Below are 18,085 nucleotides of genomic sequence, written 5' to 3'. Positions count from 1 at the left end.
AGCTGCATCCCTCCCCACAGCGGTACCCAAAGCCCCCCCAAGCTGCATCCCTCCCCACAGCGGTACCCAAAGCCCCCCTGGCCACATCCCTCCCCAGAGCGGTACCCAAAGCCCCCCCGGCCACAGGGCACATCCCTTCCATGTTAATTGAGGGCATCATTTATGTCATGTCTCAAACCGGTCTCAGCAGAGGCACGCTGTGGCTGTCAAAGGCTTTGTGGCACAGTAATCTTTAGCTTTACATCAGGGCTTTTCCCACACGGGCTTTGCAGATCGAGGACACACCGAGAGCACGGCAGGATCTGATGAATACGTGGAACGTGTTGTCTGGTGATGAAGAGTGTTCTTGCACTTTCTGTGGGAGAACCAAATTGTTAGATTGGATTCAGCCACATTGCGCACACGGTTCCCCTCACCCTGTGCTGGGTAACAGCCCGGCTCAGGCAGGGTAAAGAAATGAGCCTGGCTGCACAGCTCCACAGCTCCCAGCCTCTCGGGACAAGTCACCTGCTTTGCTGAAGATTCCTGATGTCCCAATCAAAAAAAAGGATGCATTCAGGTAAACTGAAACTTTGTGGTTTATGTTGGGCAAACTAAAAATCCCAGGAGTGCCTCACATTTCCCTAAAGATTCCTCTTAAATTACACTTTATCAGTTAAAAACTAATGCTCTTCATGTGCAAAGTATTTTATTTTTCAGTTGCATCACTTCATCTCATCCCAAAGGTTTCTTTTTTTCCGGCAACTTCTTGGTTTGCAGAAGAGAAAGAAACAGTTTGGAGCAGCCCAGAGATGATGGTCGTTCCCAGCCTTGGCACACAAACATATAATAGATCCCTACAATTTGTCCTGGCCACGCAGGGCTTGGACAGGGTTGGGGACAACGAGGGACTGGGGTGACAAACATCCCATCTCCAAGCTCCTGTCCCCGGCCCTGGCTGCTGTGATGCTCTAATATGGCAAAGTTGGGAGAAGTTATTTCTAATAATAAATAAATCCAGGTCAGCTCTATAGAGAGCAATGTCAAGGAATTTAAATCCCACAAGAAACAACTTTTAATTTAAGCCAAATCTGGGACTCCGCACGCTTCAAGTGCTGCCGTCCCTCAGCCTAGCCAAGATCAGAGGGGTTGTTCTGGCTGCCCCGTGGTGGCCCTGGCTGGGGAGGGACCGAAGCCCTTGCTGGGAAGGGCCACGGCAGCACCCACAGCTGATGCCTGTACACCTCGAGGCCTTGGTGGGGATGCTCAAAGAGAGCCAGGGACATCCCCCTGCTTCATCTCTTCCACTTGTCAGCTGTCTCCTAATGGGACATACACTTCCCCAGCCTCATTCATCCCCATACCCTCACCCCGGGGCTGGTGGGACTGATTTAAGTAGCCCCATCACTCCCCTGGCTCCTTGGTAATGGCAGTCACCTCGGGGATGACCACAGAAAGGCACTTTAGTTTACAAAAGGAAACGGAAAGTATCATCACTCCTTGTGGGCTCGGTTAGAAACAAGACAGTTCTTGCTGCTGTTTGCCCTGACATCATTAGTCTTCAGAGTTAACAGCCAGCTTGTGGGTAAAGACAGCCCCTACCTCTCTGTGCTCTTGATGTAGCCTCTTTGCAAGCACCAGCAGATGCTGTAGTCCCAGATTTAGAGCTGGGTGAAGCTTTCTGATGTGGGAAACTGGCAATAGGTGCAGACGGACATTGCTGCAAAGCTTGGCTTAATGATTTCTTTCCATCGTACAGAAAAGTTTCACTTAAACCCTGCCTTTCTCCAGCTCTCCAAAAGTGGCATCGGGTTTGTTTCGTGGCAGGTTTTGGAAGAAACACGATCCGTGTTTTCCGCTTGCTGTTGTGTAAGTCGGAGGGGTGCAGGTCGGGGCAGGCGGCGTGTGCCGGCCAGGGTGCTGGGGGAGGCAGGCACGTGTGTCCCAGCTGGGGCACCCCAGGCACTTTGCTGTGGGCTGAAAAGGTTTCAGCTTTCCTGGAAACCATTACAAATTTCACAGAACAAACAAACAAACAAACAGAGAACCCCAAACTGAATAGTTCCGATTGGAAATCTGCAAAAGAGAAATCCTGTTTATACAGATATTTGTGGAAAAGCACCAGGAAGAAAACAAAGAGTAAAGCTAATTGACAGACAGGTGGGGAGGTAGCTTGGATGGGGGACACTTCCTTGGGTTTGGGGACAGATTAAAGCCAAGCTAGTCTGCCACCATCTGCTGGGGACGGTGGGTCCCATGCTGGAGGTGGCAGGTCTGATCCAGACCGGAGCGGAGCAAGAGGAACATCCACTCCCATCCCTTGGGACAGTTTTGGGGCTGGACCCAGCCCGTATCAGCTCTGCCCGCTGCTCGAGGAGGAGACTGGCATGTTGAGCAGTGCTGGTACTCTGGGCAACAAGCATCAAGGGAAAGCTGTGAGCACACTAGCCGTGTTTGGATTTAATCAACCAAAAGGAAAAAAATAATAACCTCAAAATGGGGTGAAATGGCACCACCGATGTTCTCTGGCCATCCCCAACACCTGGGGCTGCAAGGGTGGCTCTGGGGGAGGAAGACAGCCCATCTTTGCCTCCAAAAGTCCTCTGGCCACAGCGGCGGGGATGGAGCAGCCTGGAGTGGGGAGGAAGGAGCCCAGCCCCAGCAGTGGGGCCGGAGCCGAGCGGGGAATACAACCCAGATGTGCCTGCTTTCATCCAGCTGTGCATCTCCAGGACCCCTCTTGCAGGACTGGGACTCGAAGGCATTTTCAGTCCTCCCCCATACATCTCCAGTGCAGATCTAGAGGAACACTGCTGCACAAAGGCCTTCGTCTCCCTAGCTCAGGATGCTTCCCGATGGCACCAGCACCAGGGATGTCCGAGCAGGACATGGCTCAGGCACACATCAATGCGGTGGCTCGTCCCCGGTGCAGCCCAGTGAGCAGAGGGCTGCTCATGCACCGCTGGCAGCTGACAACGCTCACAACTCGCTGCATGCAGCAACTCCTCCTCGGCAGCAAATCCTGAGCGGTGGCACCCGGGGTGCCCCGGGGTGGCAGGCAGGGAGGCTGTGGGTCCCCTCCAGCTCCAGCCATGCCACCCACCTCAGGGCAGCTTTGGGACCACTCTGCTGGCAGAGCATCTCCTATGCGGTCTCCCTTGCCTGTTCTAGTCCCAGGGAGAAGGGTGAGCTCTCAGACATACCTAAACACTGTTAAGTACTCTTTAAACATCCTTAAACATGCAGATGCAAACTGGGATGGAGGTAGCCTCCCAGCGCTCCCCATCATATCCGCACCCCGAGTCCCGGCAGTGCTGCGCTGCTGGCTCGTGTTTGGGATACGCTCAGCATTGGCTTTCCCCCAGCAGGCTCCTGCGTGGAGGGGCTGAAGCCCCCGACTCCTGCCTGCTTGGACCTCAGACGGGGGACAGGTCCTTCATCCTCAGCAGCAGGCAGAGCTGCGGGCAGGCACGCTCGGACCTGGGCCCCCTCCATCCCCAGGTGTCTCTTAGGGACCAGGCAGCCGCTGGAGCCAGGGATAATTCACCCTCACTCAGCCTCTCCTCCATCAGCCCTTCCCGGCTGGTTCCCGGAGAGGCTGAGCAATCTTGGAGATGGTCAAAACTCCTCAGGATAAGTCCCTGAGCAACCTAAGTGAGGCCCTGCCCTGCACGGGGGTTTGGATCCATCACCTCCAGATGTCCCTTCTGACCTTCACCCCCCCATCCCCAAAATACTCACCCAGTTCAGCAGGAAACTCTGGCAAAGCGTTACCTTAGGACGAAGCATGGGCTACGGTGCGTGGCTTTTTGCGCTGCTCACCAGCTGCCTTCTCTGCCGTGGGGTGCCGGGATCTCCTTCACTCCCTCCCCAGCCACCCCTGCTGTCGTTTTGGACCTGCCACGCCAGTCCCATGGCGAATTGCACACCCAGACGTGTGTCTCTGCAGGACCCGGTACCACGAATGCTTCTGGGTGGGTGGGCTAAAATAAACCTCATTTGTGTTGTCTCCTCTTCCTAAGCGTGAAAGAACACAACACTAACTTGCGTGCCGGTGCTAACCTCTTCCAGCTGCCATGCTCTGCAGCGTTAGCCTGATTGTACTTGTTGGGCTCAGGAACCACCTAAAATCAGTTGCTGGCCACTCCTAAAATTAAAAAATAAAAAATTGAGAAGTACTGAGAAGGAAAGGTAAAAACCCTTGCAAGGCCCCAGGAGGCATGCTGAGCTGCTGATCCTGCAGTGTCTCCTGTGGCCATGCCATGTCTCCCTTGGTTGTGGCTCCTCTCCACACTCTCCCACCCAAGCAGAGCTTTGCCATATTGGAAGTCAGGATGTTGCGTTGCAACGCGACTGCTGGAGATGCTGAAGAGACCCTGAAAAAGAGGCAAATCTTGGCATGGGGTGTTCAGGGAGGCAATGGCCATAGGAAATGGAGGGATCAGAGGTCTAGAGAGGGGCGGCTTAGCGCTCCCCTAATGGCTGGCTCATTCCTTCTCCTGTCTTCCTAGTGTTTGTTTTTGCAAGTATTAATAAGCTGGGACTGTTTTCTTTAGCACACATCAGGCCTGGAGGGTTTCGCTGGGGGTCTGGGATCTGGGTGACCTTGCCCCATGGGGAGACCTTCCCAGGAGTGGTCTACGGAGCCTGGTCCACAGTTGCCCTGGGTCCCCACGGCCCTGGCGGGAGCCGCAGGGACACCCCTGCCACAAAGACCGCCTGGTCTGAGCCCACAGGGTGCTGCGAGATGGTGGGACCCACGGGGCGGGCAGCAGCGATGGGTACTGTTGCTCTTGTCTCTGAAATGAGGAGGGTTTACCTTGACATGCCTAGCTGCTCTGCAAAGCAGCATTGCATGACACCCTCCTGCTCTGCAACCCACAGAAGACAACAGCTGTCCTGCCAAAAACCCAGTAGCTGCTAAACAAACAATTTAATGCGAAACAGCCTCAATGGAGCAGGAGCAAACGTGCCCAAGAAAGCGTCGAAGCCATTACGGAGCCGCAGCAAAAGCACATGACGTTGCAAAGGCTTTGCAGGCTGCTTAGGAAGCGCAGCCTGGTACAATCCGCATCTTTTGTTGTAGCTAACATTTTCCTAATGACGTGTGTAATATGGTTAGTGATATGTAGTTTCCATCTGTCCTGCAGCATTTGCTAAGAGCCCAAACGTCAGTCTGTCTGGTTGTCCCAGCAGCCAGCGCCTGCCTGTCCCCACACCTCACCCTGCTCTATCTAGCAGGATTGGTACCAGCATGTTCTGCCTCAAATTACGAGGCAGTGAAATCCAGAGTGTAACGGGGAGCCTCTGGCTTGTGGAGGAGGTTTGGGAGTTGCTCGTATTTGGCTTGGCTGCCTCTTCTTGACCAGTCAAGCTGCCCTTAATCCACCAGGGTTTAAACCGGCCCCAAGCTGATGTCTTGCAGGCTGACTGTGAGCAGAGTCCGGAGATCTCCCTTTGCTCTTCCAGCATTTTCTGCTTGCAGCTGCAAAAGAAGCCTGAGCAGGATGCACATCTGGGTACCTAAAAAGGACACCCACCTGGGCATCTCACAGGGATGGGTCAGGACAAGGAGGGTTGCTAATAAAACCGTTGCCTGTAGCAGCATGGACTGGAAAGCTTGGAGTGCTGCCTTTGAGCTGTGTGAGCAGGGAGCAGATGATGGGCACGGGGAAACGGCTGTGCAACCATCCAGCTCTGGCCTCACAGCAACAGGCTGTCGAAATACAAGATGTTTTAGAAGAGCCTTCTAGCTGCAAGGCATGATGGTGCATGGAGCAGTCCTGCCCTGGGCAGGTGGGGAGCCAGTGAGGCTGAGCTCTACCTTGTCTCCATGGGGAGATGAAGCCAGACTTCACTTCCAACATGCACTTGGCCTCCCATCCCACTGTGCATCCTCTGGAAGGTGAGAAAGGATCACCTGTGATCTCAAGTCTCACCCGGCATGGTGGCCCTATGGATATGAAGGCCCGCTGTGATGAAGCAACCTGCTTACAGTGACCCGGGCAAATCAAGGGCAGTTCAGAGTCCCAAAGGGCAATGCCTGCCCGGGTGCTGTGCACCTTCCCAGCGCAGATCTGGGATGCCCCAAGCAGGGTTACCCAGAGCAAACCTTCATGCAGGAGTTGGGGAGGCACAGACAGGAGCAGCACCCAGCTGGTCTGCCCGCTGCAAAGGGTGGAGGCTCGTGAAAGAGGCAGCAGTCCCTAAAAATGAGAGATTTGGCAGAAAGCTGCTGAGCAAGCCTGCTCCCAGGCTTAGGGCTGAAACCAGCTACCACCAGATACCATGGGCGACTCGCCCTGATCCCGCGTGGCATCTACAGCCCAGCCACAGAATGGGTACTGCACACTGTGCAATGACATCTCAGATATCTTCCTTATGCTGACATCTTAAAAGAGCCATTAAAGGCCCTGGATTCCCACGTCATTCGACATAGGGAGGGATGCGCTGCAGGCTGATGTTACTCTAGGCTACCTCTCGCAGCCTCGCTCGCCCCATCGACCCGTTGGGAGATGACGGAGTCCCAAGACTGATCTATAGCAAGAGGAGATGTTGTGAACCACTGGGATGGAGTGAAAAATTGGAACCAGCCAGAAAATACATGGTACATAATGTCACACTCAGAATCTACTACTAACAAGTGTCCATAAACAATGAGTGAGAAAATCTAAGCAATTAAGTCATTTTAAATGTCAAATAGCCCATGGACCCCACATTTGGACATGACAGATGAACAAAAACATAGACATTAAAAATTCCTGAAAACTAACAAAGTAACAATGATTAATTTCTCTCTGTTCCAGGGCAATCGCATTATATACACACAAAGGAGTCATAAAAATTCCAGGATGACGGAACAAAATCCTTACAGAGCTCCACAGATAAAATACAACCATACTGGAAGGAGCTGGAACAGTCCAGGGAAGGAGCATGCCTGGGGCTGGCTCCTATATATCGTGTTGGATAAAACACCTTCCCCAGAGGATGCAACTACAAGATTACACGTGGTGAAAGTGCTGGTGAACATCAATGACATGTCCCAGCTCGAGATGGGACAAAACCTGCTTGCTTACAGCAGCGGTTCTCCCGTGCTTGCTGCAAACAGCCACCCACGAGACGAACCGGGCATTGGCCTCTTTGCAAAACCTGAGCGCCACATGGCAAAGGAATTGAGGATGCGTCAGTGGTGGCACAAGCGAGGACAGTGCAGAAGATGGTAGGAAGGAAACAGGTAAAGAGGTCAGCATCCTAGCCCTGCTATGGCCAATTTAAAACTCCTGCTGAGCCCTAGGTGCCGGAGCTGAGCAGTTAGGAATGCAAGAAAATGAAGGGATAAAGTCAAATCATTTCAGTCCAAGAGGGAGGCTTCTTTCTTCATTTAAGAGAAAGATATTCCAACCCAAAACCACAAAGAAAATATCATTAAAAGAGGCCGCACTGTTGCTCGGTGACTGCTCATTGGCTTTTTGTGGGATGTTTTTCATCAAAAACGGCTGTGTAGTCTGCAAAACTAATTAAGGAGGGTGCCGAGCGGTGCCAGGGACAGAGGGGGGTTGTAGGGGCTGCCCCCGTGGGCCACAGACCCCGTACGAGGAGAACAGTCCCTCCGAGAGCAGCAAACACCAACCTCAGCTCCGCGGCGATGGTCCCCCGGGACAGGCAGCCACAGAGCAGCAGCAACCAGAGATCGGGGTTCCCCAGCATCGGCCACCCCAGCACTGGGAGAGCAGCATCCCCTGCACTTCCTCGGTGGCCATATCCTGAGTAATCCCATCCTCGCCGGAGGCTGTAGCCCGGCTCCGAGCCTGCTTGTAATTCACTCTCCGCTTCTCGGCAGCCCGGAGCAGTGAACCCAGCTGACGGGGATGTCGTTCCCTTATCCTAATGGGCCGTGAAACTTCAGCATGCTCAGGATACCCAGAGTCCTGTCCGGGAAAAGATATGGGAAAAAAGTGGGGCTCGTGGCAAAATGGTGTGAAACAGCTTGGGAAATAGCAAAATGCATCACAGCAAGAGAGGGGTGAAACAGGAACGCGGGGCACCGGTCTCGGCCATGGTGCTGGGGACAGGCCAGGGCTGCGGAGATTCCTGCACCCTGGTACGTCCCTGGGTGCAGCTGTGTCCCCGTGTCCCCGCCTGGCCCTGGCAGGCGATGGCAGCAGCCGTGCCTTGCGCCTTCCCCGTTCCAGTCCCCCGACTTCCCGACCAGGAGAGGTGTGCCGGGCGAGAGCCATGGCAACTCTTACACAGAGTGTCAACAAAAATCAGAAAAATAATGAGTTTCTCATTGAAATCTCCAGGGAGGGAAAAAGGCTTCAGGCCAGATCTGCCTGCCATAAAACAGGCTTTAAAATTTTTCAGCGGATGCTGAAGCGGAGCTAAGGCAAGAGCCTGCTCCAGCTCAGCCACATCCCAGCCTGCCGGGAGTAAGAGCTGGGGGAGCCACGGGCACAGGCTGTCCAGTCCTCCCGCAGTGCCGGGAGAGATGGCACGGATGCGGTGGTTGCACCAGTCCCTGCATTTGAGCCGTCTCACCCTGGCCACACCAGCCTGAGGACGGCTGGATCTTGGATACTGGCCTGGAGAGGTGGGAGAGGGTCACCTTGGATTAATCTGTTTCTTTGTTTGGCATGCATCTTGAAAAAACTATTTTCTTTTAACCCCAAATCCAGTGGTTTCCAAAAAAACCTTTTCTTTTTTTTTTTTTTTTTTTAAATGGAAAAATTCAGCTAGAAGACAGTTTTCTACGCTGGGTGTGAAATGCTCCTCCTTCGCAGGCTGTCAGGGACAGTCCTCCACCTTCCCTGCGAGCAAAGGCAACCCTCCTGCCTTGCTGCTCAGCAGGGACTCAATTACACATATGAAGCTGACCCGGCCAAAACGCAGCCCAGAAGAGTTTGACACAAAGTTGGGAACCTGCCAAGAAACTCCTAATTGAAAGTGGTTACTGAAATGTCTATCAGTGGGGTCTCTGCCTGGTGAACCCTCCTCTGTCACCGTGAATTACGAGCATGCTCTGGTTTGAAATGAGGCAGAGTAAATCTAATCATATTTTTATGAGCCCTTTTTCCTCTTGCATGGGCTGAGCTTTGGGCACACGCTGTGCAGCAGAAGAGCGGTGGCTTTGCCTTTTTCCATATCCATCTCATTTTTTTTGAGTAACATGTCAGATTATTAACAGATTAAAAATTCAAGCTGTAATAAACCGAGTCCCCAAAAGCGAGTTGCAGTCACGGGCTGGGCAGCGACAGGCAGGCAGAGGAACAAATGCCATTTCCAGCAGCATGGACTCTGCCATGTGTGCCTCAGCTTCTCCCTGTAACGTGGTCCAGATGGGATGCTTGGAAGGGACCGGGATACAGAGCTATTGAGGGGGACACAAGCCATGCAGGTCGCTCCTTAGTGGCTGAGCAGGGTTGTTGAGAAGCGAAGCAAGAAGTGCCGTAACATCGCTGGTGCTCCCGTGGGCTCTGCCTCGGTGCCTGGCAGCAGGGCTGTCCCAGACACCTGCATTCCTGCATTTCTCCCACCTCCACCTGAACTTGGACCGCCTCGACCACCGCTGAGCTGCAGCGGGCAGCTCCCAGCAATCCCCAAAGGTCTCCGGGACCTTGCCCAGGGCTCCACTCTGGAGCAGTAACAAGCCACTGTAAAGCATCCTGCCTGCTGCGGAGCTATCTCCAAAGAGTTGTTTCACACCTCCTCGGGCGTGAAGGTCACAGACCAGATGTTCCCCATCAGCAGTCAGATCCTAGTACATTTTACACTGGATTTAAGCCCTGCAGTCAAATTGCCTTCATTTTCTCAGAGGCAAGTGATACTCATTCTTGGAGCAGTATTTGGCTGGGAAGGGAAGGGGATGAATGCTGATGCACAAGGAGCACGATCCTTGGGATACAGAGCAGAGCCTGCCTTCCCGAGGTCTCTTTCAAAATAACTGCTGGCAGCCGGAGGTGTCTGGCTCTGGAAGAGCGCACCATCATCCAGGGTGCTGACCTTACCAGTCGGGATGCCTTAGGGTACTGGCTACCGCAAGCAAACTCATTTCATTGCCCACCCTGGCAGAGCAGGGATGCTCAGAGCTTCAGCAGCCGACATGCTGGTGGGGAGCTGAGTTCTTACAATGCCACAAGAAATGGCCCGGCTGCACGTGGGCTCCTTGCTGCAGGTCCCCCACCAGGAACGGTCCTTGTTGTGCCACCGGCCACCCACAGCCACAGGGACCCTTGGGATCTGGTCTTGCAGCTTCATCCCTGGTGCTGGAACCACAGCAAATCAGCAGGAGAGAGGACAGGTCTGTGACCCACAAGCATGTCCAGGGGAGAGGAACGGCTTTAGATAATATCCCTTCAGACAGCAGCAGCCTCTTCTCCCAGCAGGACATCCCTTTGGGAGCTTCGAGCAGCAGACCCCAGCCAGCCTCATAGACCTGTTTGTGGTCATGGCCTTGGGGGCTGCAAATCGATCACCGTGAACCAGATTTCGGTCTGCAACAGGATCAGTGCTGGTGGCACAGGGAGCAGCTTAAGGACATTGTCCTGGCACTGCCCAGGGAAAGCAGAGGAGGGGCCATTCTCACAGGAGGATTTATCTAATGCCCTCAATGCTGTCGAACACAATAGCCTAATCTCCGCGACATGCACCCTCCAAGGAGGACTGCATTAGTACCGCTCTCACCAGTCTAAAGGGAAACGTCTTGAAGAGCAGCCCTGAGCCTGAGCCTCACCCAAGGCAGCAGAACCAGCCCAGGAGTTTGGTTTGGGTCCTGCTTCCTCCAGTCTGCATAGAAATAACCCAAGTCCCGATCAGACAGCCTGGTCACTGACTATGAGCCAAATGCGAGAGAGGACGGATCCGTTACAGAAAATGCGAGGAGTGGCTCCAGGATTGTTATCTCCTTGCAAAGAAATCTCATACCAAAGCTGTTGCTTTGTGCTTGCTTGTAAAGAAACGGTGCTTTTGCTGAATGCCAAAGCTGGGAGGTGCTGCTAGCTCTTGACTGACCATTTAGACAGACATAGAAAAAGCTGGCTGGGTTCCTTAAGGGAAAGCCATGTTTTTTTGAGAATCAAAGGCTGGGGAGAAGTCCTGTTCACTGGGAACAGCGACCAGGAGACACAGCGCTGGCGTGTGGCTGGTGGCAGGAGGGAGGGAGCTTGGTATGGAGCAGGTGCCTTGCAGGGCCATCTAAGCCAAGTCAGGAAGGCCAGAGCATCACAGAAACACGCTCCAATGTTCAGGTCCTGCCACGATGCAGACCAAAGGGTTGCCTCCCTCCACCCAACACTTCTGTTGCAGAATGGCTTTCGCCAAGTACCTGGGCAAATTCCCTCGTGCAGGCAGTCACCTGCCTCCTTCGTACCACTCTCAGCCCGGCTTGGGCTTAGAGCAAAGTGACACGGCGAGTTTGGGGTGCTCAGATCAGGAGCTGCAGGTCCGGAGGGATTCAGCATCCATCTGTGTCCCTACTACAGATCCTTGTGGGGAACCTCATGGCTCAGCCCTGGCAGTTTGTCAGGCCACATCCACACTCCAGCACTAAGAGAGGGCATCGGAGAATTGGTTTAATTCCTCCTGGCAAAGCAGCATGTGAAGAACTCACCTGCCCCTGGGTGCTGGTGGCCGTGCTGGCAGGGCTGGAGCGCTGCTCACTCCTCCCTCCCCTTTACATTCCAGGCGGGTATAATCCTTTAAAAGGCTCATAGCTGGGCACAGCATGCGGCCATCCTGCATTATGGACCCGCTGTGGGACTCCGGCTCTGGCTGAGGGTTTGCAGCTGGAGGTGCCTGCACAATCAGGCTTCCGACCCTGCTGCTGGTACTGGGAGAGCTGCTGGGGGCAGAGGGCGTTCACTTCAAAGCTGTTCCGCCTCTTATAAAATCCCCTGCCACGGAAATGGGGATGCCTGGAATTTACAGATGCCTGGCAGGTCTGCAAATAAAACATTCAGATCAATTGGCCGGCTCGGGGGCGTTTTTTTAAGTATTGATATGATGGTGACTTATGGAAGCATCAGCTTAGAGCAGAGCCTTGCACTGCACACACAGAGGCAGGTTTTGCCCCAAAGAGATGCAAAGTGCTCAGAGAGAAGGACTTTGTGCATCAGGATGGAGGAATAAGCCAGCCTTCGAGCTGAACTGGGCCATGTCCCAGCCCTGACGCTCGGAGTAGTGGTGGGGGTCAGCACTGAAACTGGAAGGGAGACACAGGCAGCGACTTGAGGCAGGTCCCTAGCAGCCGAGTTGCAGGCATTTTAAAAAACCCTCAAGCATAAATGCGATGCTGGGAGATCCTGCCTGCCCTTAGCCGAGGAGCAGGCTGCACGCGTGCTCCTAGTCAACAGCAATGCAAAATACAATGGATTTGCTTAAATCCCCCGCACAGACCACAGCCAAAGCAACCTGCCCCCAGGATAAACACATCAGGAGCCTGTTATCTCCTTTCCTGAATGTGCCTCTGTTCCCAGCAGAGTTTTCCCCCAGGGCCCATGAACCCCAACGTGCGGCCAGCCCTCCGCTTCCAGCTCCTGGCACAAGGACAAGTCTGTCCTGCTCCTCGGCTTTTAGCCATCGCTACTTGTACCGGGAGATGGTCAGCAGCTCTCGGGGATTGCTGCTGCTGTAGCAGGAATAGACGAGCATGCCAAGGGTGACCTTCAGAGGGCAAATCTCTTTTGACTGTCGGAACGTCTCTGGGCATGATGTGTTTTAAAATACCATTAAAAAGGATGCACCCAGAAAGGCGACTGAACCAGCAGGGAAAGCTATTTGCTCCATAATTATACTCCAAAAAAGGGATTTCAGATCCAGCCTTTCCTAGCCCTCTGGGCTGGCATCTACCTCCCTCTCCGCGGAGCACGCTGCTCCTGCCAGACGAGCCCTGCACACCAGCTCCACAGCCAATAAATCCTCTTCTGCATTAAACATTGCAGGTCTCAATTAATTAAATGAGCACAACAACCACAGTCCCCTCAGCAATTAGAGAAGTGGCTGAGTAATTAGATGGAATGTTAATTTAATTTCCAGGAGGGAGAAAGAAAAAGAATGAAAGGAAAAGAAGAAGGAGCAAATGGGATTACATTTGACGAGAGGAAAATTAAAAGTCACTTAATCATAGAGCAATTAAAGTTCCCCAAACTATGTAGTTAGAAAAAAAAAACCCTAGAAGGACAGGACCACCAGCATGTATTGTGACTGACACTCACCCAGGTAAAACACCAGCTGAAGGCCCATGCATACATGGATTTGTATAACACCCACCCCGGCTTAGCCTTGCCTTTCCCCTTCATTAGGGAACCACGAGAAGGCTATTGCCTTGCAAACAACTGCTTCATCCTGGCCGTACCTCCAGATAATGCTCTTATCGGCCTTCCTCAGCTAAGTAAGATCAGTCGTCCTCCGCCAGGAGAAACAGAAATGCAAGGCGAGCAACTCCCTGCAGCCCAGAGGCCGTGCTGCAGGGAAACCGGGGCTGGTGGTCCAGGGCACGGACAGGCAGGGCCACCCCCAGGGGGTGGGGGCCAGCCCCCCCCACCAGCACCAGGCTCCGAGCAGCTGCACCCCACGTGGCATGTGCCCTCCCAGCGGGTTGTCTCCTCTCTGTGTTTTTTTACATCTGTTTCTGATTTAAATATTGCTTTCCAGCCATTTGGAGCATCAACAGGTACCAGGTTTCACCCAGGACCCTCCCGAGAGGCCACGAGTGGTCCCACCACAAGCGATTCCCGGAGCCCATCAAAAGGTTTGCTAGAAGGATTGGAGACTGAAGCGGAAAAATCCCCCCCTTGGGCGTAAGACACGGGCAAGACATTCGGCATCAAATTTGCCAGAGGGCTGACAGCCCCTGTGAGGTTTGGTGTCGCTGGAGGAGCTGGAGCAACGCAGCTCGCACCTTTCCCTTTCCTGACCTGCCTTTCAGGGTGGCACAACCATCGTGCGATACGTGTTCCCCAGCCCCTCCACGCTCGGCGAGATGCAGGGGTGGGTGCCAGGCTCTTGGGCGCGATGAAGCTGCCTGAGTTCAGCTCCCGGTGGCCTCCTGCCTTATCCCAGCCTGCGGCAAGGTTTGGAGATAAAGGTAGGTTTTGTTCGGTTTAATTAGAGCTGGCGTGGCAGAGCTTCTTGCTGCCAAGGGCTGACAGGCAGATTAATTAATCCGCTCACCGTTGTCACTCGGAGACGGCTCCTCAGCAGCAAAATGGGGGGAAGCCTGGAGAGGAGCTGAGAGCCTCAGCACCGCAGAAAAACTGGTGGGGAGAGGAGATGGAGGGAAATGTTTTCTCCCTCTTGATGCTTTTCCCGTTTTCCCTTCCCAGGGCTCAAACCTCCTCCTGCCCGAGCACCTCCCAGGGACTCAGGACCTACACTGACCTCCTGCGAAAGCCAGAACTTCTTTAGCTACAGAGCTGAAGGACTCAAACCCTCCACCATGAAACCAGCCGGGACTATGGCAGGGGTTTTGCAGAGGGTAAAACAGGGAGTTAATGCCCCTGCAGACCTTTGGGAAGCAGCAGATGGTTTGCTAGCACTAGAAGTCTGATTTTATTACAGAAAGCTGTGTGAAACAAAGCAGAGCAGAAGCCTCATGCGAACACCGTGCCTCTAACCAGCAAGCAGCCCGCCAGGCTGCAAATGCCCGTGCTAATTCCAGTACCCACAACTCACTGGCTTTTAATTACGATGTGGCGCATTCACAGCGATCCAGGAGGAAAAAACTATTTTCCACCAAACAGCTGCATCTGAAATGTTATTTGAAGGCTGGAAGCAATCACAGCAGGCAGGGAACGGAGGTGTAACAGCAGCTCAGAGTGCAGGACTGTCACTCAGGGCCAAGTTAGATGTTCCCAGCTCCGCTGACAAGTCACGGGCAGGGTTTAGTGCTCATGCCCTGCTCTTGCGCAGGGCCGGCTACTTCCCACCTCCAGCCGCCGGCCCCACGTGCTGATGGGGGCAGGCAGGGAGGATTGTAGGCTACAGCAGGTACAGACTTGCTCGGGAGAAAAGAACAGTAGGAGAGCGGGGACCGAGTCCTTGGGAAGGCTCAGGGGGAACAGTTGTGGTCACTCGTGCTCAAGAAAAATAAAGGGAAACTGGGATGGATGAAGAGGAACTGGGAATCAAAAGAAACAGAGTGGCCAGCTTGCAGGCAAGGACTATGGGACCTGGCCTTTTTAGCCTGGGAAACCGAGGAGCGAGGAGGTAGGCTGGAGTGCTGTAAGCACCCTTGAAGGCAGGGGAGACCGCAGAGATAGAGGGGGGGGCATTTAGGCTAAAGACGAACATTTTCTCTGGTGTTAATGGGCACTAGCTGGCTGCATATAAACCTAGAGGATGGCTCCCAATCATTAGGGAGATAGAAACAGCTTTGCTAGGCAAAAGCCTAGCTGCTTTGGGGTAAGGCCACGCGATATATGAACTCCGTACAAGGGCCCTTTCCCCTCCACGGGTTCCTCTGTGCACCCCCTGTAGACGACCTGTCCCCAACATGCTCCCCTGTGCCAGTACCTGCACCACCGCAGCCAGTATTCCCCAGCTTCACTCCAGCCTTTCTCTTGGCTTCTGGTGCAGCATTGTCCCAGCCTGACTGGAAAAAAAAAATGGGTTTAGGAAGACAGAAGAGTGGCATCTCCAACAAGCCCTGCTGCATCCCCCTTCTCGGGGGTGTTAACTCCCACCATGCCACAGGAGCATCAAAAAAGCTGACGGGGGATGTCCCTGGAGCGGGGAATTATTTTACGTGCACTGCAGTCACTCTCGAAATGTGGCTTTGCTGGGCGCTGCCTACATTTAAAGCACACAAATCAGGGATGAAGCATAAGCGCCGACACAGTGCCAGGCATGAGACAGCCAGTACTTACTCTGTTAAGAGTAAATGAGTGCATAAGCCGTGTCTCTCTCTAAGGTATGAAGGTCTGGCCTTTGTCGGCGAGGGCATGCCGCCGGAGGGGAGGCTTGGGTGAGCGCCAGGCTGGGCTGCTCCACCTGGCTATATACAGGCTCCAGGCGAGAGGCCAGGTCCTGTCCCGCATCCCTCAGCGATGCCCTGCCTTCCGAGAACCACCGTGGGCAGCGCTGCTGGACCATCCCTGGAAACCTCGCAGAGGTGGCTCGCTGCTTGGCTGGTTTCTTGGGGTGAGAAACTCGCTGCCTGCTCCACCGGCAGACTCGGAGATCCCACCGGCAGATCCACTTGGATCCAAATAGCCCAGAAAGAGAGCAAAGAGGACTTTCATCTAGTGGAAAGGTGTCCTCACTGTGCAAAATACACACAGAGATGCTTTGCTTTCCCAATTCCCTGTCTCCCCGGGCTGCTCCCGTGTCACCCCAACTTGCCCGGAGCAGGACACTGTAAAATCAAGCCTTTGCTCCAAGTCCATCCCCTGCTCTGCAAGCCCCAGGGGGAACGCACATGATCTGCTCCCGGGGTTTTGCAGAGGTTGCATAAGTCCCGCATGCCTCGGGGATGCTGCTGCCCTTTATTGTTTATTTGCTTAGCAGTAATTATAGCAGTGTAATTATAATCAGCGCTCGTTTACATAAAGAAATCACTTTGCTTGGCTTCTGGGCCCCCCTGCTCTCTGAGCCACGTGCCAAGAGAAACCTTGGGAGCGCAAAAATTAACATGACACTAGGTCCAGCGAAATGGAAAATAGGAGAGAAGGAGAGCGAGGGCACCCCTCAGCCAACTTGGCCCACGCTCCTCTCTGGATGAGATGCTGGATGGGAAAGCTGGGAGCGCTGCGGTGTTTACACACGCTGTCAAGGGAACAGTACAGCTACACTGCACCTTTTAGTTGTGAATTAACAGCCAGCCAGCTCCATCCCAGTAATTAATAGGTTTGTACAGACCGGTGGGTGCATCACTCCTGTGATTGCTCCTCGCTACCTATAAAAACTAAACATGTTTATGCAGGATCAAGCATTTGGGCAGGGTCAAAACTCACCTTTTTGAGTGTGTGCAGCATCTAGAGGTGTCAACTAAGGACAGGTTAAAATAAAAAAGACCAGAGACACAAGCTCATCCTGAGTTTTCTTCCTCCCCTGCAGTGAGCTGACTTGGCTTTACTCCTGAGAAATCAAAAAAAAGTCTGTAAGTATTAGGTTGATTTTCAAAACAGTTCCTGTCTGAGCTTTTTAAATAAGACCCAGGTTTTCGAGTAAGCTCAGTACAGGGCTGCCGAAGACAGCAGCAAGGGAAAAAAACTTTTCATCTACAAAAACCGTGGATGAAAATATTTGCATTTTCTCCATCTGTGCTTTCAAGGCTTGGTTGAAAAAAAAAGAAGCCTTTTTATTTGGGAAAGCAGCTTTTCTGAATCTTTAGGGGGAAAAAAAATAATCCAAAAGTCAATTGATCTCTTCCAAAACTCAATAGGTGAGAATAAAGCCAGTCACTAAAAAAATTCTGTTTTTAAAATCGGATTCTTTGATAAGCATTTGGGGAGCTCCTGTTGAAAAGCAGCTGTATTTGGAGGTTTTATACTGCTGCTAGGCACACTCTCATCCTAGCCAATTCTTGTCTTCACCTTTTCAGATAAAAAAACTAATCTGAGGTTTTTGGCAGCTATGAAGGTTAGGAGCATGTGAACACCAGGGATGGATGGTGTGGCATCAACGCATCTGCACGCCATCATGGGCCAGGACAGGAGCATCAGCTTCCCCGGCAGAGCTGTGCTCTCCAGCAGCCTCGGCCGTGGCTGTTTTTCTGGACAAGTTTGCCTGAGCCCAGACACTGTGTGTGCTGGGGTTACATTGGTCAAAATCAAAAAGGATTTATTCTCTTTGCCAGGCTCCAATGTAGTCTGAGCCTGCCTGTCCTGGAAAGCCTGCTGCCCTGTTCTGCCTGGAGATGGACTATCCCCAGCATTTGTGCCTGGGCTAATAATTATTATTACTGGGGAAGGCTAAAGCCCACCTCTTCAGTCCTCTCTTTTCTTTGCCTTCCCCAGGATTCCCAGATTTTTTAAGTGTTTCCCCACTGCTAACTGCAAATTATTCGTGCCACTCAGAGGACCCACACCCCTTCCAGCATCACCCCCTCCTCGTCCTGCAGCCCTGCTCGGGAGGGGGGGGGGGGCTGAAAAAAGCCACCAGCACCACATCT

The 18,085-nt window shown here is 53.2% G+C and overlaps 1 long non-coding RNA gene across 1 annotated transcript; it reads right to left on the bottom strand.

Annotated features, from left to right (window-relative positions):
* Positions 1-132: 132 nt before the first annotated feature.
* LOC138686527 (uncharacterized) lies at positions 133-18,081 on the bottom strand. Its single transcript, XR_011325889.1, has 4 exons — positions 16,926-18,081; positions 15,487-15,565; positions 1,582-4,355; positions 133-355 (listed from the first exon to the last, which is right to left on the bottom strand). It is a non-coding gene; the product is annotated as an uncharacterized lncRNA (long non-coding RNA).
* Positions 18,082-18,085: the final 4 nt, after the last annotated feature.

This window comes from Haliaeetus albicilla, chromosome 8, assembly GCF_947461875.1.
Source record: "Haliaeetus albicilla chromosome 8, bHalAlb1.1, whole genome shotgun sequence".
NCBI classification, from domain to species: Eukaryota; Metazoa; Chordata; class Aves; order Accipitriformes; family Accipitridae; genus Haliaeetus; species Haliaeetus albicilla.
This window is presented reverse-complemented; position numbering and strand designations above follow the sequence as displayed.